Source organism: Mesoplodon bidens (genome assembly GCF_964165515.1).
Source record: "Mesoplodon bidens genome assembly, chromosome: 18".
Taxonomy (NCBI): domain Eukaryota; kingdom Metazoa; phylum Chordata; class Mammalia; order Artiodactyla; family Ziphiidae; genus Mesoplodon; species Mesoplodon bidens.
Genome location: NC_138175.1, coordinates 44,487,946 through 44,512,005, shown reverse-complemented (window position 1 = coordinate 44,512,005; position 24,060 = coordinate 44,487,946). Strand labels below are relative to the sequence as shown.

The following is a 24,060-nucleotide window of genomic DNA, read 5'->3' as shown; positions in this document are numbered from 1 at the left end:
ACAATAATACTAGATTTTATAATTTCCCATGTATTTACCTTTATTGAGATCTTTACTCCTTCATGTGGCTTCAAGTTACTGTGTAGTTTCCCTTTATTTCAGGACTGCAGGACTCCTTTGAGCATTTCACACAGGACAGCTCTAGTGGTAACAAACTCCCACAGCTTTTATTTATCTAGGAATGTCTTAATTTCTTGGCTCCAAGTTTTGCCAAATAGAGGATTCTTGGTTGATGGTGTGGGTGTTTGTTTTGTTGTTGTTGTTGGTTTGTTTTAGCATTTTAATGTATTGGCCCACTGCCTCCTGGCCCTCAAAGTTTCTAATGAGAAATAGGCTGATTATATTAATGTTGATCCCTTGCATGTGATAAGTTGCTACTCTCTTGCTGCTTTCAAAACTCTCTCTTTTGTTTTTGTCTTTCAAAATTTGATTATGTTGTGTCTTGTAGTGGGTCTCCTTGCAGTCATCTTACTTGGAGTTTGTTGAGCTTCTGAGATATTTATAATTATGCCTTTCATCAAATTAGGAAAGATTTCAGCCACTGTTTCTTCAAATATTCTCTCTACCCCTTTCTCTCTCTCCTTTTCTGGGAGTCCTGTAACATGTGTTAGTCTTCTACATGGTATCTGGCAGTTCTCTTTGGCTCTGTTTTTTCTTTCTTTCTCTCTTTTTTTAAATTTTGTTGTTGTTGTTGTTGAACACTGGACATTTAAATCTAATAATGTGGTAATTCTGGAAATCAGACTCTCCCCTTTTTCCAGGGCTTGCTATTTTTGCTTATTTTATTTTGATTTTGTAGGCTAACTCTGTGGGAAAGATCACCTGAGGTTTAAACTTTCAGACTTCTCAGGTGTTCTGGGCCTGCACCTTTCCCTCATCACTTTCTAATTTTTCTCATATTTGCACGTTGCTTTTCACTGCCCTAGTCCTTGATTTCTAGCTCCCAACGTGGGAAAATGAGAAAACTGAAGGGAGGAAAAAAGGGTTCTAGCCCTTTAAATCCTCCCAGAAGTCACATCAGCCAGAGTGGGAGGGGCTCAACAATGAGGGGAGGTGCAGGAACAAGGCACCTCACAGCCCTCAGTTGTCTGCTCCTCTCTAATCAAGAACAGATATCAAAGAACAGATCCCTGATGTTTTGAGGACAGGGTTCTTTTTGCTCTGGTTCGCAGAAGCTATACATAGCTTGCTCCAGGAACACATGCACAGTGGTCTGTCACAGGGCTGGAGGTGGAGGACTGGTAGCTGCTACTGTGCTAAGGGCTGAAATTGACTAACATTAACCACAATTTACTGCCCAAGTCTTCTTATGGAATTTGACTGCAGTAGACTACAGAGTTCCAAAATACTTACATTAGACAGATTCTGCTGAAATTGTTGTCTGTGTTAGGAGAGAAAGTCCTGGTGCTTCCTACTCTATCTACACCTACCATAAGCTCTTTTTAAAAAATGGCATCATTAATTCTTTTTTTTTTTTTTTTGTACGCGGGCCTCTCACTGTTGTAGCCTCTCCATTTGCAGAGCACAGGCTCCGGACACGCAGGCTCAGCGGCCATGGCTCACGAGCCCAGCCGCCCCGCGGCATGTGGGATCTTCCCGGACTGGGGCATGAACCCGTGTCCCCTGCATTGGCAGGCGGACTCTCAACCACTGCGCCACCAGGGAAGCCCAATTAATTCATATTTTCTACTTGGAAAATTATTCTCCTTTACTCCCTGACTCAACATTTGTTCCACCACCTTCTTGGCACCTTCACCTTCTCTCCTTTTCCCCATTTTGTCTACCATGTTTTACATACTATTTAATTCAGTATTTCTTTTTTTTTTTCATTTCTCCTGCCTGTCGTTCTGAAATGGAATGTACCTATCATGAGGGCAGGTTTCTTTGTGTCTCTTCTTTCCTTTGTCTCCCATACACTGATGATAGTGCCAAAAAATCCATTATTTATAATTATCCACTGAACATTGGTTAGAGCAGTGAATAAACATGACAACAACCCCCCTTCCTGTTCATTTTCACCATTCTGGAAAATCCTTCCAAATGTCCTCTTTACCACTTTCTTCTAGTGGGTTTTGCCTCAGTGTGTAATAAAAAAGGCACACGTTTTGAAGAGAAATCCTCAAGCGTGGCAAAACTTGTAGGATAGCACAGGCTATTACTTCTCATACTACTACTCCTCAGACTTCAGTTTCTTATGCTCAGAGTTCCTTAAGATGTTAACTTTTTTCACTTCTCACAGTGTGCTTTCCCAGGGGTATTTCTGCCACTATCTTGGAATGAATTCTTAATTATTATTAATGACTTTCCGGAATTTAAATAATTTACAAGTGTGTTTCAGTGATACTCTCACTCTGCATGCAGTTACTACTGTTTGTGAAATTACAGGTGAAGCGATAATCACTTCTTAGTAAGGAATTGAGACCCTGAAGTCACAAATATTTGTCTCAGGTTTCAGAGGCCCCTTTGGCACACTTGCAGGGGTTGTGACAGCTTCTTTCCTGGCAGGAAATGACATTTTGTAAGTGGCTTTCCTTTCCAGATTCCTAAAAGAAATTGAATGTGTTTTAGGATGTAGATTAGGAAACAGCATCTGGATAAAATAATGTTGCTTGCTGGGTTGGACACATCATTGATTATACCAACAGGACAGACGTTTTCTGAGGCAACCAGAGGCAGAGTGCCACCCATGTTCACCAGCTTCAGAGCCTCTGAAAGTCCTCCCCTCCCCTCCATCTTTCCATCCCTGCTGGAGACTTTTCTCACTTACCCCTAACAAAACATACTGAAATTTACAAAACTGCCAAATAAAAATTGTCACTAGCCATCTGCCTCTACAAGGATTAGATTACTAGCCACTGCAGTTGCTGACTTTCAACACACCTTGAGAGGATTTCAGAGCAGAGATCAGGAATGAGGCACTCTGTGCTCTAGGAAAAACTGGCAGAACAGGCCTTTAGATAGTTAGATATTTTCAGGAGAAGGTTTTATCAGCCCAATTTCTTACATCTTCTCATATCTAGAAAAGCACTAAAATCATTAATGGAGACATCTGCTGCTCAGGACTAGTGGCAACATTCTGCAAAAATGTGTGCTTGATTGTATGTATCTCCCTTCACCAAAACCACATATATATGACTCCCCCCCCACACACACACACCTCTTTGGAGCAGTTCCTCAGAGCTATCTGAGACGCTCTGTCCCAGGCTAAAGTCCTCATTTTGCCCCGAATAAAACTTAACTCACAACTCTCTGTTGTGCTTTTTTTTGTGTGTGTGGTCCACAGGACCAACTCTAAGGCTTCAATCTCCATGTATTTGAAGAGTAGCTAGATATCATATATTTCCTCTTAGATACAGAGACACACTTTCTGAGTCATAGTTTGGTGTGGTGTATCCAATTAGGTTTGTAACGTTTGGAGCATCTGAAATCTTTAAAGTTATCTGTGACGGGTGGCGGATAAATCTGTGTGCTTCCCCTTTAAGAAGGTGCGCGGCCCCGCCCCTTCCTAAGAGCCTCAGGCCATCTTTTCCTAGCACCCCACCCAGGGTTCCCTGAAGGCTTTCCGGTTCTTGGCCAGGCTGCCTGCAGGAGGGAAACTACACTACCCAGAAGTCTGTGCCGGGAGGAAGCAGTAAGAATTGGGCCAATAGGGACGGTAAAACGGGCGTTTCCTGTGTTGTTGGCTTGGACTTCCGGCGTCCTGGGGGCGTTAGTTCTTTTGAAACGTGTTTCTTTTGTGCTCACAGGCTTCCCTTGCCCGCGACCTTTCAAAACTTTCCAGAGAATCACCATAAAGAGGCAGGAGCCACCTCTGCGCCTTGTAAGACCTTGTGGGGGGGGTTAGAGGGAGCCCACGGGACCCGTTTCGGTTGCCGCCCCTCTTGGTCGCGCTCACACAGGGAATTCGAGGCCATGGTGTAGGCACATGGTGAGGACCAGCTGATTAGTATTATGCTCAACTGCTGATTAGTACTGTGATCATTGCCATCTGTTCCCTCCCCTTCATTACCAGAATGCTTGCTGTCTATGTCTCTCAGGCCACACGGCCTTGGCATCGTTTTATGTCTTTTGTGAATGATTTCAGGAGAGAAGACCTTTGGCTCTAATACAGTAACATTCTGCCCAAAGGCAGTGTCTGCCTCCCCTTGGAGCCTGACACAGAGCTGGGCTCCCAGGAAGTGCTGAGTGATATTGACCTTGGGGCCCTCTGGTCCTTTACCAACGACTGAACGTTGAGCTCTAATCACATCTGTCTGTCCCAGGGCCAACAAAGCTACCTGTTTGACTTTCCAGGCATCCGTGACCTTCAAGGACTGGCAGTGACCTTTACCTAGGACGAGTGGGGGCAGCTGGATGCTGCCCAGAGGAGCCTGTACTGGGAGGTGATGCTGGAGACCTGTGGGCTGCTGACCTCTCTGGGTAAGGCCTCATTGCTCTTTCTGTGGGGACCTACAGCCTCTTTCATGCTGCACTTTTCAGGAGGCTTCCGAGGACACTCTCCCTCCTCCCCACGGTCCTGACATGTATTGGTTTTATCTTCAGGCTCCTGTGTCTGCCACAAGGAATTTGGAGCAAGAAACATAGTTCCCCTCAAAACGGCTGAGATGGCAGAGGAGAAGGATTTGTTGGAGGAAATATGGGTGTCTTATAATACTGAGGGGCAGGAGGTCCAGTCAGACACCATGAGAGACTAAAGTCAGGAAATGGAAGAAATCCTGATTAGATACTGGCCTTGATGTCTCCTGATCTGTCTGTCTCTTTGTGGGTCTCCTTGTGCCATTCTCAGCAGATTGGCTTTTTCTGCTGCAGGGAGTTGATAGCCGGAAGTGGTCACCCCTGCCCTTGATCTAAGAAACCCCTCAATTCCTTGTCTCTACTTCTTGCTGTACTTTTTTTTTTTTTTTCCTCATATATCTGTCTTTCTCTACGTCTGGCTGTCTCTGCATGGGTGTTCTAGTGGCAGGAAACAGCCACCCGAGCCCACACTTCTTCTTACCTCTCCAGTGCTCAGCACAGGCTGGCCCTAATTTATTGCTTCTCCAGATTCCTACAAGATGGAGACTGAGTGGCCAAGCTTGATTGGTTTAGAGCCCAGTCAGCTGAACCCCTGGGTAATGGCATGTTGTTCAGCAAGTGAGTGAAGCAGACAGGACATTAGGAGGCATCTTTGTGAGTCTTACTGGCAGTCATTCTAAAAACCAGAATCTCCTTTAAAAGGCTTCTTTGGCCTCTGATGCCTACATGCTCACCCCTTGTGTACTTAAGTGTGGGCCATGATCGTCTCTTGGTATGGGAGATCATTTTAGAGGGTGCACAAACATGGCAAGTGGCAATGATGGACAATCAGAGAAGGCCATTCCTTTTTCTCTTGTTTTCCTGTTGCTGTTTCATGCTTTCTTTTAATGGCCCTTTGACTGTTGGCAATTTCTCTCTTCAACAGAAGGGACAGCCTCAGACTCACAGCCCTGAGCAGGCAGCATGAGTTCGAGACTTGATAGTTCTGTTTTGATTTTCTTGCAGTAACTTTGCATTTGTGGCAAATGAAACTGGTTTTTTCCATTTCTTATATGGACACAAGATTCCCTTTATGAAGACATGTATTAAAGTTAAATAAAAAGTGGGTCAGTGTCAAGGAAGGCCGTTATTAGCAATGGTCATAATTAATGTTCCATGAACACTGGTGCATCTGGGTCCCATGACTGCATCTGGACAGTTTTGGGGGGTCCTCTAGGATGGAGGTCAAGGGAGATGGATCACCCTAGACAGCTAGCACTACCCTACTCAGCCTTTAGGGCCTAATGATAACGTTCTTGGCTTTGGTTCCCAGGTCACAGATCAGTTTGGACAAGAGCAGCCTCATTCCGAGGTTTCCTCTCCATGTCAAAGTCCCAGACAGGACTGAAACATTTCTTTTTGTCTTTGCTAAAATATGAATATCTTATTTCTTTCTCCACAAACAGGCTATTCAGTTCCCAAACCAGATCTAATCCACCCACTGAAGCACAGGCAGGAGCTGTGGGTGGTGAAGAGAAGCCTCTCCCAAAGTGCCTGTCCAGGTGGGTGGCCAAGTGTTGGGCAGGAGGGGTCATGGCAACCTTAACTGAGGGGACCACTGCCTCTGGAATTTCGTGGGAAGCTTCTTGTTGTGGCCTCCTTGGGTGCCTGGGTCAGTGTAGAGCTCTTCGTCTCGAAGTCCCTTTGTCCTCCCACCTCAACAGATTCTTTTCTGCCACAGGGTAAAGAACCTGTTTTATGTATAAGGGCAAGGCTCTGGGCTCCAACTGCTTGGTATTAAAACCTGCCTTTGCCGGTCACCAGCCCAGTGGCAATAGGGAAGTTGCGTGATTTTGTCGGGCCTCCTTGAGCTAATTTAGGCTGTTAATTTTCACTGCGGTAACAGATAATCTCCAAAAGCTGAGTGGCTCAACACATGAAAAGGATTTTTCTCACTCATGGCAGGGCTCGTGTGCGTCAGCGTGTGAGATCGTATCACACGGTTATTCAGAGACCCAGGTGTCACCTGTCTGGCTTTATGGTTATCTTGGCATCATTCTACTGGCAGAGGGGAAATGAGAGGAAGTATGGAAGTCACACCTACATTATTTCCCCTCACACTGTTGACAAGAATTCGGCAGTTGGCCATCCCTTTTTTTTTTTCAATTTATTTTATTGAAGTATAGTTGATTTACAATGTTGTGTTAGTTTCTGGTGTACAGCAAAGCGATTCAGTTATACAGATATATAATAGTTTACGTCTACTAATCCCAAATTCCCAATCCATCCCTCCCCCACCCCGCCCTCCCCCTTGGCAGCCACAAGCTTATTCTCTATGTCTGTGAGTCTATGTCCCTCTTTTGATGCAGCTGGGAACTGAGGTTTAGCTCTGTGTCCAAGGAGAGCAGATGGGTTTCTGCGTTTTGTTTACATCAAACCAGTCTGCCGCACTCAGCCTACTCTTGAAAAAATGAAAGTGATAATAATTTCTAACTCATTGGGCTGTTTGAAGATGTAATCATTTGATGCATGAAATTAGTTAGCACCCTGCCTGAGTTATAGTTACGAGCTCAAAAAAAGTCAGCTGTTAGGATCTTTCATGTAATAATAACAATCACAATGCATAATCTCTCACATGTCCCCCTAGACTCAGAATAAAAGAGTTTATGTTACCATCTCTGCCTATAGGCTGCATCCCACCCTTTTCCACCTGTTCATCTGTCCTTCTGTTTGTCAGACAGAAGCAATCCCTAGCTGCATTGTCTTCCTGGCCCTCCTTTACTGTAGAGCTTCAAGATGGTATTTGGCTTTGTTTGGCCCACATCTGGGCTGCTAACAGTTGGAGTCACAAAGTGTGTTGATTGGTGCCACTGCAGTCATGGTCTTGCCCCTCTCCTGCTTCCTTGCACTCCCCAGCCAGTTCATGTGTGTCTTTAGCCTCCTTCACAGCCCGATGGAGTTTCTTCCAAATACTTACCTTTCAATTACATTCCACATGTTCCATCAAATTCTTCATACCTTAGAAGGAAATCATGATCTTGCCCACTCCTCCATCCTCCACAGTATCAGTGGATGGCCTTGTCATTTAGACAGTTGAGAAGGTGGGAAACGACCTTGTGCAAACTCATAACACTCTGCCTCCATCTAACCCAACATTCAGCCATTATCATCCTGCTGATTTTATGTTTTACACATTGGGTAAATCCATCACCTCCACCACCTCTGTGAGCTCCACTACAAACATCCTGGTCTAAGCTCTCATCATCTTTTGCCAAGACGATGCCAAGACACTTCTAACTGGTTGGCGCACATCTGCTCTGTGTTTCTTCTGATCTGCTCTCTCTCCTGCACCAGCTCCGCCGTCCATGCAAGCAGTGATCCAAACATTCACCACTCCCTGAGCCACTGATGTCTTGGCATACAACGTACTTCATGGCCTTCTTTCTTGCTGCTCAACCTTACAGAGTATCTCTATCTGTCTCATACCTGTAGCTTCCCTTCCCAACTTTGTGGAAGAGGTCTCGCCCCCTGCCATGGCTACTTCCTGCACCAGAGACTAAATCACACCTTCTCCTGCAACTTCGGAGGCTTCTCATGCTTCCTTCTAGAAAGGTAACTGGTATTTAGACTCTGTCACCATAGAGTAGCTTTGACTGTCTTGACTTGATGTAGATGGAGTCCCACAGTTTATTCTGTCATGTCTGTCTTCTTTTGATCTTCGTTATGCCTGTGAGAGTCATTCTTGTGGTTCTATATAGTTCAACTCTGTTCTTTCTCAGTACTCAGCAGTATCTCATTGTATGTCCATTCTCCTGTGATTGCCATTTTAATTTTTTCCCATTGTATTATGAACATTTTTGTTCATGTTATTTTGGGAGATATATACTATGTATATATAATATAGTACTCATTTTTGCGGGGAATATACACAGAGAGGAATGACTGGGTCTTAGGGTATGTATATGTTTAGCTTGAACAGAAACTGCCAGTTTTACAGAGTGGCTGCACCTTTTCACACTCCCACAAGCCATGTGTGAGAGTGCCCATTGCTACATTCTCATCAGCACTTGATGTCTTCCCCTTTCCTTTCTGAGGCCCAGTGGCGAGGTGGCTCAGAACCACAGCACTGAAACCATTCTTGATGAGGTCATAGCTTTTATCCTAATTACCAAATGTAAGAACAGTACTAACGACAGTGGATAATGGCCCACAATATACTGAACCTTCAACCTGTGCCAGGCACTATGCTAAGTACTTTACAGGTGTGGTCTTGTTAACCCTCATGGCAGCTGGTGAATTAGGAACTGGGCATCTCCCAGTGTTTCAGATTAGGAAATGGTGATTTACAGGTGGTTAATAACTGTCAAGACGACTGCTTCGTAGAGGCAGGGTTTGAACTGAAGTGACATTCTTCACCACCACGCTGTACTGGTTTTCGATGCAGCAGAAACCTGTTCCACTCTTCTGTACCTCAGCTTTGGTAGCACTTGGTTCCAGTGGTCCCTCTTTTCCAATTCTAACTAGATTGTTCTCTGCCTCTTACTCTGATCGCCTCCTAAATATTGGCTTTGCTGACAACTCATGGCCCTTTCTTTGTATTGTAATTAGTCTCCCAGAATGATCCACCTCTACTCTTAGTTCTTGGGCTCATGCATGTTGTGTCCCATATCCATGCCGTAATATAGACAGGATAGTTAACAGGTATTCATTGCTTTTTGGTGCTTGTAAACACTGTATATACACTGTTTCAATTCATCCTCACAGTGATTTTTGAGACTCTACCTGTACTCTGATTTGTAGGTGAGGAAGTAGAAGCTTGTGGAAGTTGAACGGCTTGCTGAAGGGCAGAAAACTAGCAAGGTGGTGTTGCTGGGATTTGAGCCTGGGCTGACTCTCCCTAGGTACCGTGATGTCAAACACAATACTCTGTTGGCTTCTAACATTTATATTTGACTACAGTTGTATACGTTTATATTAATCATAAACCTTGGTTTATGACACACTCATCATCTGGCAGTATACTATCATGTTTAATTTATTTTTAAACTTTTCCCAGTCATTTATTTATTTCCCCTAAAAAGGTTATAGTGGGAACTTCCCTGGTGGTCCAGTGATTAAGACTCCACGCTTCCAATGCAAGGGATGTGGGTTCAATCCCTGGTCGGGGAACTAAGATCCCACATGCTGCACAGCGCGGCCAAAGGATTAAAAAAAAAAAAAAATAGTGAACACCATCAGCCAATGCAAGAACAGGAGTATTACCAACCAATATCCTACCTTGATCTATATATTTCTTCCCTTTCCCATCCTCTCCCTTCCTGACAAAGATAATCACTGTCTTGAACTTGCCTTCATAATTTCATTACTTTATATGTGGGAGTGTTTTGTATTATAAATTGAATTTCTTTTGTAGATGTCGTGGCTTTCAGATTTTCTGTTTCTTGTGCTGGATTTGTTGTTTTGCATCTTTCAAGCAGTTTGTCTATTTCATCTAGTTGTCAATTCATTGGTTTAATTAAAATCGTATCATACCTGTTTATAAGCATACTTAAACAGAGTATTATATGGTTTTCTGTTTTTTAATTTCTGATAAATGGTTATCATACTTGATTGCTATGGCTTGAACGTGTACCACTCACATTCTTTTGTTGAAATCCTCACCTCCAAAGGTGATGGCATAAGGAGTTGGGGCCTTTGGGAGGTGCAGAAGTCATGAGCGTTCAGTGTCTTATCCAATAGGCTCCAGAGAGATCCCTCGTCCCTTCCACCATGTGCGGACACAGCAAGAAGGCACTAGCTATGAACCAGAAAGAACGCCCTCACCAGAATGTGACCGTGCTGGCGCCTTGATCCTGGACTCCCCAGCCTCCAGAACTGTGAGAAACAAATTTCTGTTGTTTGTAAGCTACCCAGGCTTTGGTATGTTGTTACAGCAGCCCAAATGGGCCAAAACATTGATGTAGTTTTCTGATACATGCTTTTAAAGAATTCAGTGTTAAATTACTAAGAATCACTGTGTGTGAGCTGTAGTTTTTTTTTTCCTTCTTCTCAAAATATTCTGTTACGTCAATATATCACAATGTATTTATTGATTTTTGTGGACATTCACCTATTTCTATAATTATATCCAAAAATTCTCACTATACTACATTGTTCAGTGAAAGATACTCACTTGTTTCCTTTTTCTTTTTTCTTTTTTTTTTTTTTTTTGGTGGTTATCCACCTTGCTGCACACATGTGCAGGAGTTTTAGTTGTAATTCTTTTTATGAGTGGAATGACTGATCGAAAACAACTTTACAAGATGTTGCCCAGTGTTTTCTAAAGTGATGTTACCAATTTGTTAACTTCACCAGCAATGAATGCGAGATTTCATACACCACATCCTGTCCCACATATGATATTTTTGGGCTCTATAATTTCTTCCAGTTGAATAGGTGCTAACTGGTTTCTTACTCTGGTCTTCACTGGCATTTACCTCATTACCACTGAGGTTGAACTCCTCATTAAAAGTTTTTTGGCCAGTGTGTATCTTCTTGTGGAATAGAATAGAGAGCCCAGAAATAGCCACTTTTTAATTGAAGTATAGGTGATTTACAATATTATATTAGTTTCATGTGTACAACATAGTGATTCCATATTTTTATAAATTATACTCCATTTAAAGTACTTACAAAACAATGGCTCTATTTCCCTGTGCTGTACAGTATATCCTTGTTGCTTATCTATTTCATACATAGTATTTTATACCTCTTAATCCCATACAACTATCTTGCCCCTCCTCCTTTACCTCTCCCTACTGGTAACGACTAGTTTGTTCTCTATATCTATGAGTCTTGTTCCTGTTTTATATATACTGGGTTAGCCAAAAAGTGTCTTTGGTTTTTAAGTAAAAATAGAAGACACATTTTTCATTTTCACCAAGAACTTTTATTTTTATTTATTTTTTAAAAGGATTTTTTTTGTTTTTATATTTTATTTTATTTATTTTTGGCTGCATTGGGTCTTTGTTGCTGCACGTGGGCTTTCATCTAGTTGCAGTGAGCGGGGGCTACTCTTCATTGTGGTGCACAGGCTTCTCATTGCGGTGGCTTCTCTTGTTGTGGAGCACAGGCTCTAGGTGCGTGGGCTTCAGGAGTTTTGGCACGCAGGCTCAGGATTTGTAGCTTGAGGGCTCTAGAGTGCAGGCTCAGTGTTTGTGGCACACAGGCTTAGTTGCTTCACGGCATGTGGGATCTTCCCAGACCAGGGCTCGAATCCCTATCCCCTGCACTGGCAAGCAGATTAACCTCTGTGCCACCAGGGAAGTCCCACTACTTTTGTCTTTTAACCTCCATAGTTTGTGTGTAGATGATTTCCTACCTATACTTATGTTTGCCTTTACTGGTGAGCTTTCCCATTTCATAATTTTCTTGTTTCTAGTTGTGGCCTTTTCTTTTCTGCCTACAGAAGATCCTTTAGCATTTGTTGTAAAGCTGGTTTGGTGGTGCTGAGTTCTTTTAGCTTTTGCTTGTCTGTGAAGCTTTTGATTTCTCCATAAAATCTGAACGAGAGTCTCACTGGGTAGAGTATTCTTGGTTGTACGTTTCCCCCTTTCATCACTTTAAATATATCATGCCATTCCCTTCTGGCCTGCAGAGTTTCTACTGAAAGTCAGCTGACAGCATTATGGGAATTCTCTTGTATGTTATTTGTTGCTTTCAATACTTTCTTTCTTACCATGTGTCTTGGCATGTTCCTCCTTGGATTAATCTCGTATGGGACTCTGCACTTCCTGTGAACTTGGAGTGAACTGTTACCTTTCCCGTGTTAAGGAAGTTTTCAGCTATTATCTCTTCAAGCATTTTCTTGGCCCTTTCTCTCTTCTCCTTCTGGGACCCTTATAACGTGAATGTTAGTGTGTTTGATGTTGTCCCAGATATCTCTAAACTGTCCTCATTTCTTTTCTTTCTTTCTTCTTTGTTCTATGGCAGTGATTTCCACCACTCTCTTCCAGTTCACTGATCCATTCTTCTGCCTCATTTATTCTGCTGTTGATCCCTTTATAGTGTATTTTTCATTTCAGTTATTGTATTCTTCAACTCTGTTCGGTTGTTCTTTTTATTTTCTAACTCTTTGCTAAAAACTTCTTGTAACTTAACCTTCTCTGCATCTTTTCTTTTCCTGAGTTCTTGGGTCATCTTTACAATCATTACTCTTAACTCTTCTTGGGTAGATTGCCCATCTCCACTTCATTTAGTTGTTCCTGTGGGTTTATTTCTTGTTGCTTCATCTGAACATATTCCTTTGCTGTCTCATTTTGTCTGAATTTCTATTTGTATTTTTATGTGTGTGTTAGGTTCATTATGTTTTTCAACCTTGGAGAAGTGGCCCTCTGTAGGGGATGGACTATTTGTCCCAGCAGTACACTCCCCTCTCATCATCCAAGGGGCAGAGGACAGCTGGTTCTAGGGTAGTTTCTGACCTGTGTTTGAGGACTTAGTTACACAAGCTAAGGGATCATAGTTTTCTTGCTTATGGACTGGCCCCTGGTGAGTAGGGCTGGTCAAGAGGCTTGTGCAGGCTTCCTGGTGGGAGGGGCTGATGCCTACCCACTGGAGGGTGGAGCTGGGTTTTGTCTTTCTGGTGAACAGGGCCATGTCAGGGGTGTCTCTAGAGGTGGCTGTGGACTGAGGAAGTCTTTAGGCAGCCTATCTACCAATGGGTGGGGCTGTGTTCCCACCAAGTTGGCTGTTTGGTCTAAAGCGTCGCAGCATGGGAGCCTACAGGCTTTTGGGTAGGGTTAGGTCTTGGTGCTAATGACCCCAGAAAGACTTCTGCCTTCAGTGACAAGTTAATGTAGATGAATACTCACCAGTATCTCCACCTCCAGTGTGTACATCCCCAATGTGAGATACAGCTGCCCCCTGCCTCCCCAGGAGACCCTCCAAGACCAGCAGGTAGGTCTGGTCTACACTCCTATGAAGTCACTGCTTTTGCCCTAGGTCCCAGTGTACATGAGACTGTGTGTGCACTCCAAGAGTGGAGTTTCTGTTTTCCCCAGCCCTGTGGAGCTCCTGCATTCAAGCCCTGCTGGCCTTCAAAAGCCAAATGCTCTGGGGCTCCTCCTCCTGATGCTGGACCCTCAGGCTGGGGAGCCTGATGTGGGGCTAAGAACTCCCCTGTGGCAGAACTTCTGTGATATAATTATCCTCCAGTAGTCTCCAGTTTGTGTGTCACCCACCTGGGAGGTATGGGATTTGATTATATTGTGAGTGTGCCCCTCCTACCATCTCGCTCTGGTTTCTTCTTTATGTCTTTGGCTGTAGAATTTTTTTTGGTAGGTTCCAGTCATCTTTATTGATGGTTGTTCAGCAGTTAGTTGTGATTTTGGTGTGCTCATGAGAAGAGTTGAACACAAGATCCTTCTACTCCACCATCTTGTTTCCTCTCACTGTCACTAGTTGTTTACTTTCCTTTTTTTTGCCACATATTATGTCTTTTTTCTACATTCAGTTCTGGAGTCAGGAAAGTCCAAGATCAAGATTGCCATGGGGTTCAGTTTCCTGGCTTGCAGAGAGCCACCTTCTCGCTATGTCCTCAAATGGAGAGAGAAGTCATCATGTTCATAAGTGAGGACACACAATATGTTAACTTCTTCAGAATAAAAGGAAAAAATAATTTATACAAAAAAAAAAAACAACGGAAGTCCAGGACCAGATGGCTTCATAGGTGAATTCTATCAAACATTTAGAGAAGACCTAACACCCATCCTTCTCAAACTCTTCCAAAAAATTTCAGAGGATGGAACACTCCCAAACTCATTCTACAAGGCCACCATCACCCTGATAACAAAACCAGACAAAGATAACTACAGAAAAAGAAAATTACAGACCAATATCACTGATGAACCTAGATGCAAAAATCCCCAACAAAATACTAGCAAACAGAATCCAACAGCACATTAAAAGGATCATACACCATGATCAAGTGCGATTTATCCCAGGGATGCAAGGATTCTTCAATATACGTAAATCAATCAGTGTAATACACCATATTAACAAATTGAAGAATAAAAACCATGCTCATCTCAATAGATGCAAAAAAAGCTTTTGAGAAAATTCAACACCCATTTATGATAAAAACACTCCAGAAAGTGGGCATAGAGGGAACCTACCTCAACATAATAAGGCCATATGCCATAACAAACCCACAGCAAACATCATTCTCAGTGGTGAAAAACTGTAAGCATTTCCTCTAAGATCAAGAACAAGACAAGGATGTCCACTGTCTGTCACCACTATTATTCAACATAGTTTTAGAAGTCCTAGCCACGGCAGTCAGAGAAGAAAAAGAAATAAAAGGAATCCAAATTGGAAAAGAAGAAGTAAAGCTGTCACTGTTTGCAGATGACATGATACTATACATAGAGAATCCTAAACATGCTACCAGAAAACTACTAGAGCTAATCAATGAATTTGGTAAAGTAGCAGGATACAAAATTAATGCACAGAAATCTCTTGCATTCCTATACACTAACAATGAAAGATCAGAAAGAGAAGTTAAGGAAACACTCCCAGTCACCACTGCAACAAAAAGAATAAAATACCTAGGAATAAACCTATCTAAGGAGGTAAAAGACCTTTACTCAGAAGACTATAAGACACTGATGAAAGAAAACAAAGATGACACAAACAGATGGAGAGATATACCATGTTCTTGGATTGGAAGAATCAATATTGTGAAAATGACTATACTACCCAAAGCAATCTACAGATTCAATGCAATCCCTATCAAATTATCAATGGCATTTTTTACAGAACCAGAAGAAAAAAATCTTTAAATTTGTATGGAGACACAAAACACCCCGAATAGCCAAAGCAATCTTGAGGGGAAAAAACGGAGCTGGAGAAATCAGACTCCCTGACTTCAGACTATACTACAAAGCTACAGCAATCAAGACAGTATGGTAGTGGCACAAAAACAGAAATATTGACCAATGGAACAAGATAGAAAGCCCAGAGATAAACCCATGCACCTATTGTCAACTAAACTGTGACAAAGGAGACAAGGATATACAATGGGGAAAAGACAGTCTCTTCAATAAGTGGTGCTGGGGAAACTGGACAGCTACATGTAAAAGAATGAAATTAGAACACTCCCTAACACCATACACAAAAATAAAGTCAAACTGGATTAAAGACCTAAATGTAAGACTGGACACTATAAAACTCTTAGAGGAAAACATAGGAAGAACACTCTATGACATAAATCACAGCAAGATCCCTTTTGACCCACTTCCTAGAGAAATGGAAATTAAAAAAAATAATAAACAAATGGGACCTAATGAAACTTAAGAGCTTTTGCACAGCAAAGGAAACCATAAGACGAAAAGACAACCCTCAGAATGGGAGAAAATATTTGCAAACGAAGCAGCTGACAAAGGATTAATCTCCAAAATATACAAGCAGCTCATGCAGCTCAATATCAAAAAGCAAACAACCCAATCCAAAAATGGGCAGAAGAGCTAAATAGACGTTTTTCTAAGAAGACATACAGATGGGCCAAGAGGCACATGAAAAGCTGCTCAACATCACTAATTATTAGAGAAATGGAAATCAAAGCTACAGTGAGGTGTTACCTCACACCAGTAGAACGGGCATCATCAGAAAATCTAGAAACAACAAATGCTGGAGAGGGTGTGGAGAAAAGGGAACCTTCTTGCACTCTTGGTGGGAATGTAAATCGATACGGCCACTATGGAGAACAGTATGGAGGTTCCTTACAAAACTAAAAATAGAATTACCATATGACCCAGCAATCCCACTACTAGGCATATACCCAGAGAAAACCATAATTCAAAAAGACGCATGCACCCCATTGTTCATTGCAGCACTATTTACAATAGCCAGGTCATGGAAGCAACCTAAATGCCCATCGACAGACAAATGGATAAAGAAGATGTGGTACATATATACAATGGAATATTACTCAGCCATAACAAGGAACAAACTTCGGTCATTTGTAGAGATGTGGATGGACCTAGAGACTCATACAGAGTGAAGTCAGTCAGAGAAAAACGAATATCATATACTAACGCATATATGTGGGATCTAGAAAAATGATACAGATGAACTGGTTTGCAAGGCAGAAATAGAGACACAGATGTAGAGAACAAACGTATGGACACCAAGGGGGGAAAGCAGGGGTTGTGGGGGGGTGGTGGGATGAATTGGGAGATTGGGATTGATATATACACAGTAATGTGTATAAAATAGATAACTATAAGAACCCACTGTGTAAAAAATTAAATTTAAAAAGAATCTGCATATAGCAGCAAGGTGGGTAACCACAAAAAAATAGATAACTAAAAAGGAAACAAGTGAGTATCTTTAACTGAACAGTATACTCTAGTCAGAATTTATGGATATAATTATGGAAACAGGTGAATGTCCACAAAAATTAATAAATACATTGTGATATACTGGCGTAACAGAATATTTCAAGAAGAAAGAAAGCTATAGTGCACACATTGTGATTCTTAGTTATTTAACACTGACTTTTTTAAAAGCATATATCAGAAGACTATAGTAATGTCTTGGTCATTCAGGCTGTTGTGACAACATACCACAGCCTGGGTAGCTTACAAACAGAAATTTGTTTCTCAGAGTTTTGGAAGCTGGGAAGCCCAGGATCTAGGTGCCAGCATGGTCACATTCTGGTGAGGGCCTTATTCCTGGTTCATAGCTGGTGTCTTCTCGCTGTCATGGTGGAAGGAGCGAAGGATCTCTCTGGAGCCTGTCTGATAAAACACTGATCCCATTCAGGAGGGTTCCACCCTCATGACTTACACAGTCCCACCTCTTAATACCATCATCTTTGGATGTAAGGATTTCAATATGTAGGGGACACATTCAAGCCATAGCAATCAACAATGATACTATTTATCAGAAATTAAAAAACAGAAAACTATATTTTCTTTAAATATACTTACAAGCAAGTATGATGTAATAATTAAACCAAGTGATGAACTGACAACTAGATGAAATAGACAAATTGCTTGAAAGATGCAAAACATCCAACACAAGAAACAAAATCTGAAATGCACCACATCTACAAAAGAAATTCAATTTATAATAGAAAACACTCCCACTATAAAGTAATGAAATTATGAAAGCAAGTTGAAGACAGTGATTCAGGAAAAGAGAGGATTGGAAAAAGAAGAAATGTATAGATAGAGGTAGGATATTGGTTGGTAATACTCCTGTTCTTGCATTGGCTGATGGTGTTCACTATCATCTTCACAGAGAAAATAAACGATGGAAAAAGTTTAAGAATAAACATGACAGTGCACTGACAAAAGCGTGTCATTAAACCAAGGTTTATGATTAATATAAACCTATACGTCTGTAGTCAATGATAAATTTTAGAAGTCAACAGAGTGTATTGTGTTTGACATCATGGTACCTGGGGAGAATCAGCCCAGAAACAAATCCTAGCAACACCCCCTTGCTAGTTTTCTGCCCTTCAGCAAGCCATTCAACTTCCACAAGCTTCTGCCCCCTCACCTACAAATCAGTACAAATAGAGTCTCTCAAAAATCACTGTGAGGATGAATCACACTGCACCTACAGTGCAAGGACCAAAAAGCTATGAATACTTGTTAACTATCCTGTCTATATCACAGCATGGACATGGAACACAACATGCATGAGTTGAAGCTGAAGAACGAAGTAGAGGTGGATCATTCAGGGAAACTAATTACAGTTAAAAGAAGACAAGGCCATGAGATGCCAGGCAAAGCCTTTTTTTTTTTTTTTTTTTTTTGGCTATGCTGCACAGCATACAGGATCCCAGTTCCCTGACTAGGGATTTTGAACCCATGCCCCCTGCAATGGAAGCAGAGAGCCCTAACCAGTGGACTGCCAGGGAGTTTGCCAGGCAAAGCCAGTATTGAGGGGGCAATCAGACTAAGACGCAGGGAACAATACAGTCAGAATTGGAAAAGAGGGACCACTGGAACCAAGTGCTACCAAAGCCCAGGTGCAGAAAAGTGGAACAGGTTTCTGCTGTATCAAAAACAAGTACAGCGTGGTGGTGAAGAATGTCACTTCAGTTCAAACCCTGCCTCTACGAAGCAGTCATCTTGACAGTTATTAACCACCTGTAAATCACCATTTCCTAATCTGAAACACTGGGAGATGCCCAGTTCCTAATTCACCAGCTGCCATGAGGGTTAACAAGACCACACCTGTAAAGTACTTAGCATAGTGCCTGGCACAGGTTGAAGGTTCAGTATATTGTGGGCCATTATCCACTGTCGTTAGTACTGTTCTTACATTTGGTAATTAGGATAAAAGCTATGACCTCATCAAGAATGGTTTCAGTGCTGTGGTTCTGAGCCACCTCGCCACTGGGCCTCAGAAAGGAAAGGGGAAGACACCAAGTGCTGATGAGAATGTAGCAATGGGCACTCTCACACATGGCTCGTGGGAGCGTGAAAAGGTGCAGCCACTCTGTAAAACTGTTTGGCAGTTTCTGTTCAAGCTAAACATATACATACCCTAAGACCCAGTCATTCCTCTCTGTGTATATTCCCCGCAAAAATGAGTACTATATTATATATACATAGTATATATCTCCAAAAATAACATGAACAAGAATGTTCATAATACAAGAAATAGGGAAAAAAACGGCAATCAGGAGAATGGACATCCTTACAATGAGATACTGCTGAGTACTGAGAAAGAACAGAGTTAAACTATATAGAACCACAAGAATGACATAATGAAGATCAAAAGAAGACAGACATGACAGAATAAACTGTGGGACTCCATTTACATCAAGTCAAGACAGTCAAAGCTACTCTATGGTGACAGAGTCTAAATACCAGTTACCTTTCTAGGAGGAAGCATGAGAAGCCTCCGAAGTTGCAGGAGAAGGTGTGATTTAGTCTCTGGTGCAGGAAGTAGCCACGGCAGGGGGCGAGACCTCTTCCACAAAGTTGGGAAGGGAAGCTACAGGTATGAGACAGATGCTCTGTAAGGTTGAGCAGCAAGAAAGAAGGCCATGAAGTACGTTGTATGCCAAGACATCAGTGGCTCAGGGAGTGAGTGGTGAATGTTTGGATCAATGCTTGCATGGATGGTGGAGCTGGTGCAGGAGAGAGCTGATCGGAAGAAACACAGAGCAGATGTGAGCCAACCAGTTAGAAGTGTCTTGGCATTGTCTTGGCAAAAGATGATGAGACCTTAGACCAGGATGTTCGTGGTGGAACCCATGGAGGTGGTAAAGGTGATGGATTCATGCAACATGGAAAACAAAAGAAGCAGGATGATAATGGCTGAATGTTGGGTTAGATGGAGGCACAGTGTTATGAGTTTGCACAAGGTCCCACCTTCTCAACTCTCTGAAAAACAGGGCCATCTACTGAAACTGGAGGATGGAAGAGTGGGCAAGATCATGATTTCCTTCTTACGCATGAAGAATTCGATGGAACATGTGGGATATAATGCAAAAGTAAGTAGCTGGAAGAGGCTGTCGGGCTGAGGAGGGGGTTAGAGACACATCAACTGACTGAGCTGTGCAAGGAAGCAGGAGAGGGGCAAGAGCATTACTCTGCAGTGGCGCCAATCTAGACACTTGATGACTCCAACTATTCCCAGCAGCCCAGATGTGGGCCAGACATAGCCAAGTGTCATCTTGAGGTTTTACAGTAGAGAGCCAGGAAGATAATGCAGCTAGGGATTGCTTCTGTCTGACAAATGGGAAGATAGATGAATGAATGGATGGAAAAGGGTGGGATGCAGAGTATAGGCAGAGACAGTAAAATAGGAAAATGATACCCCCAAAGGAAGACAATAATTTTCCAGTTACCAGTCAAAAAGAAACAGATCTATGAATAGATGAACAAAGAATTGAAAAATAATCATCTCAAAAAAACTGTATGAGCTAAAACAGACAACTCAACAAAATCAGGAAAACAATACATGATCAAAATAAGTTAAATGAAGAGACAGAAACTTTAACATACAACCAAACATATATTCTGGAGCTGAGAATACAATGATGAATCAGAAATTCCATAGAGAGCTTTAACAGATCTGATCATGCAGTAGAACCACTGAATTTAAAGACAGATCATTTGAAATTATACAGTTGCGGGAGGGGAAGAAAAGAGAATGATAAAGAGTGAAGAAAGCCTATGAGACTTTTAAGAACCAATATATGCATTATGGGAGTCCTTCTAGAAGGAGAAGAGAAGTGGCAATAAACTTACTTAAGGAAATAACGGGTGAAAACATCCCAAATATATAGAGAGATATGGACCATCCAGATAAATGAATCTCAGAGTTCCCCAGTCAGTTTCAACACAGAGAAGACTTCAGCAGGACACTTTATAATCAAACTGTCAAAATCAAAGACAGAGATTTTTGAAAGCAGCAAAGAAAAAGCAGTTTGTTATACACAAGAGATTCTGGAGGAGTGTCGTGGGTTTCTTCTCAGAAACATTTGTACCCTTTCCGTTATAAACTCTGAGGATCTAATGTACAGCACAGTGACTATAGTTAATAGTATTGTATCACATACATGAAATTTGCTAGGAAAGGAGATTTTAAGCATTCTTACCAAAAAAAGTGATGGACTGGAGGGGTGGGATAGGGAGGGTGGGAGGGAGGTAGATGCAAGAGGTAAGGGATATGGGAACAGAAGTATATGTATAACTGATTCACTTTGTTATAAAGCAGAAACTAATACACCACTGTGAAGCAGTTATACTCCAATAAAGTTGTAAAAAGTGATGGATGTGTTAATTAACTTGATTGTAGTTATATTTTCACAGTGTGTACTTATATCAAATCACTTTGTATAATTTAAACATTTATATTTAAAGTATATAATATATATAAATTTATTTTTTGTCAGTTATATGTCAGAAAATTTTTAATGAAGGCAAGATCAGATTTTTCCAGGAGGAAAAAACAAAACAACAAAAAAACCCTGAGTAGTTTATCACCTCTAGAACTGCTTCACAGGAAGTCCTAATGGAATTCTTCAATAAAAATTTTAGGGATTTCCCTCATGGTCCAGTGGTAAAGAATCCACCTTCCAATGCAGGGGACGTGGGTTCGATCCCTGGTCAGGGAACTAACATCCCACATGCAACTAAGCCTGCATGCCACAACTACTGAGCTCATGCGCCTCAACTACAGAGAAGCCTGCACGCCACAATGAAAGATCCCACATGCCACAATGAAGATCCCATGTGTTGCAACTAAGACTCGACACAGCCAAAAATAAATTAATTAAATTTTAAAAAAATAATATAAAAACGTGGAAGTATAAATTGTACTGTAAAGGCACATGTGTAAAGGCACATGTGTAGTCAAATTCGGAATACTCTAATACAGAAAGCTAGAAATTTCCAGTTATTAGATAGGTACTGGAAATGTAATGTACAACATGATGACTGTAGTTAACACTGCTGTATGGTATATTTGAAAGAGTAAATCCTGAGAGTCCTCATCACAAGGGAAAAAACTTTTTTTTGTATCTATGTAAGATGGGTATTAACTAAGCTTATGTGGTAATCATTTCACAATATATGAAAGCCAAGTTATTAAGCTGTACACCTTAAACTTATACAGTGCTGTATGTTGATTATATCTCAATAAAACTAGAAAAAAGAATATGCCAATATAGTGGTATGCATAAATCACTTTTAAGTCTAGTATAAAAGGTAAAAGACAAAACCATTAAAATAACAGTGACTACTGTAATTTGATATGGATAAACAATATTAAAATGTAAATTGTGAAATCAGTAACAATATGTGGGTTGGAGAAGTGAAATGTTACAAATTTTGCATGCAAGTGAAGTTGTCATCATTAGCTTAAAATAGATGTTATATCTATGTTTTATGTATGCCTCATAGTAAACACAAAGAAAAAAACCTCTAGTCAATTCAAAACATGAGGGGAAAGGAATCACAGCATACCACAATCAAGAAAAAAAAGTCACAAAGGAACACAGGAAGAGAGGAAGTAAAAAATGACTTTTAAAAAGTCAGAAAACAACAAAATCACAATGGTAACTCCTTACTATCAATAATTACTCTCAGACATAGGCTAAAAATGAATGATCGGAAAAGATATTCCATGCAAATGGTAACCAAAAATGGTCAAAGGGTAGCTACACTTATTTAAGACAAAATAGGCTTTAAGTCAGAAACTGTCAGAGAGACAAAGATTGTCACTGCATAATGATGAAGGGGTCAGTTTATCAAGAAAAATATAAAAATGTAAAATTTATATATAGCCAACATCAGAGCTCCTAAAAATATATGCAATCTTTCACAGGTCTGAAGGGAGAAATAGACAGCCATACAATAATAGTTGGGGGACTTCAATACCTCACTTACAATTATGGACAGATCATTCAGAGAGAAATGATCTAATGATTCAGAGAGAAATGATCTAATGATCCTAATCTCATCAATTAGAAACAGCAGATTTGAACTATCAGTCCAGTTAAACCTAAGAGACATATGCAGAACACTCCATCCAAGCAGTAGAATACACAGTCTTCTTAAATACATACAGAACATTCTCCAAGATCATATGTTAGGCCAAAATACAAGTCTTAAGAAATTTAATAAGATTAAAATCATATCAAGTATCTTTTCTGACCACAATTGTATGAAACTAGAAATTAGTAACAGAACATGAAAAATGGAGAATTTAAACAATATACTCTTGAGAAAAATCACTCAAAGAAGAAATCAAAAAGACAATTTAAAAATACCTTGAAACAAATGAAAATGGAAATGTAACACACCAAGTCTTATGAGATGTAGCAAAAGTAGTTCTAAGAGGGATGTTTATACCAATAAATGCCTACATTAAGAAAAAAGATCTCAAAAGTCTAACTTCATACCTCAAGGAACTAAAAAAAAACACAGGCCAAAGTTAGCAGAAGGAAGGAAATAATTATTAGAGAAGAAATATATTAAATAGAAACTAGAAAAACAACAAAAGATCAACAAAACTAAGAGTTGACTTTTTGAAAGGATAAACAAAATTGACAAATCTTAAGCTAGACTAACCATGAACATAGGAGAGAAGACTCAAGGAAAGAAAATTGTACATGATAGAGGAGACATTACAACTGATGCCAACGAAATGAAAAGGATCAAAAGAGACTACTGTGAACAACTGTATGCCAACTATTATGGATAAGCTACAAGAAGTGGACAAATTTGGGGAAACATACAATGTACCATGACTAAATCATGGAGACATAGTAAATCTGAACAGACCAATGAGTAAGGAGATTGAATCAGTAATCAAAATCCCAGGACCAGATGGCTTCACTAGTGAATTCTACCAAACATTTAAAGAATGCCAATCCTTCTCAACCTCTCCCAAAAAACTGAAGAGGAGAAACACTTCCAAATACATTGTATGAGGCCAGTGTTTTAAACTGATACCAAAGCCAAATAGGCTACTACAAGAAAACTACAGGACTTCCCTGGCAGTTTCTAGGATGCGATGATGTTCAACCTATGCAAATTAATAAATGTGATATAC

General features: G+C 41.0%; 1 protein-coding gene across 1 annotated transcript in view; it reads left to right on the top strand.

Moving 5' to 3' along the window:
* Positions 1-16,183, top strand: part of LOC308605739 (uncharacterized protein) — a gene marked incomplete at its 5' end in the record, with an annotated part of 30,908 nt that extends 14,725 nt beyond the window's left edge. Inside the window, 3 exons of the mRNA XM_081216019.1 lie at positions 4,294-4,419; positions 5,961-6,060; positions 9,304-16,183. The remainder of the gene's footprint in view (positions 1-4,293; positions 4,420-5,960; positions 6,061-9,303) is intronic.
* Positions 16,184-24,060: the final 7,877 nt, after the last annotated feature.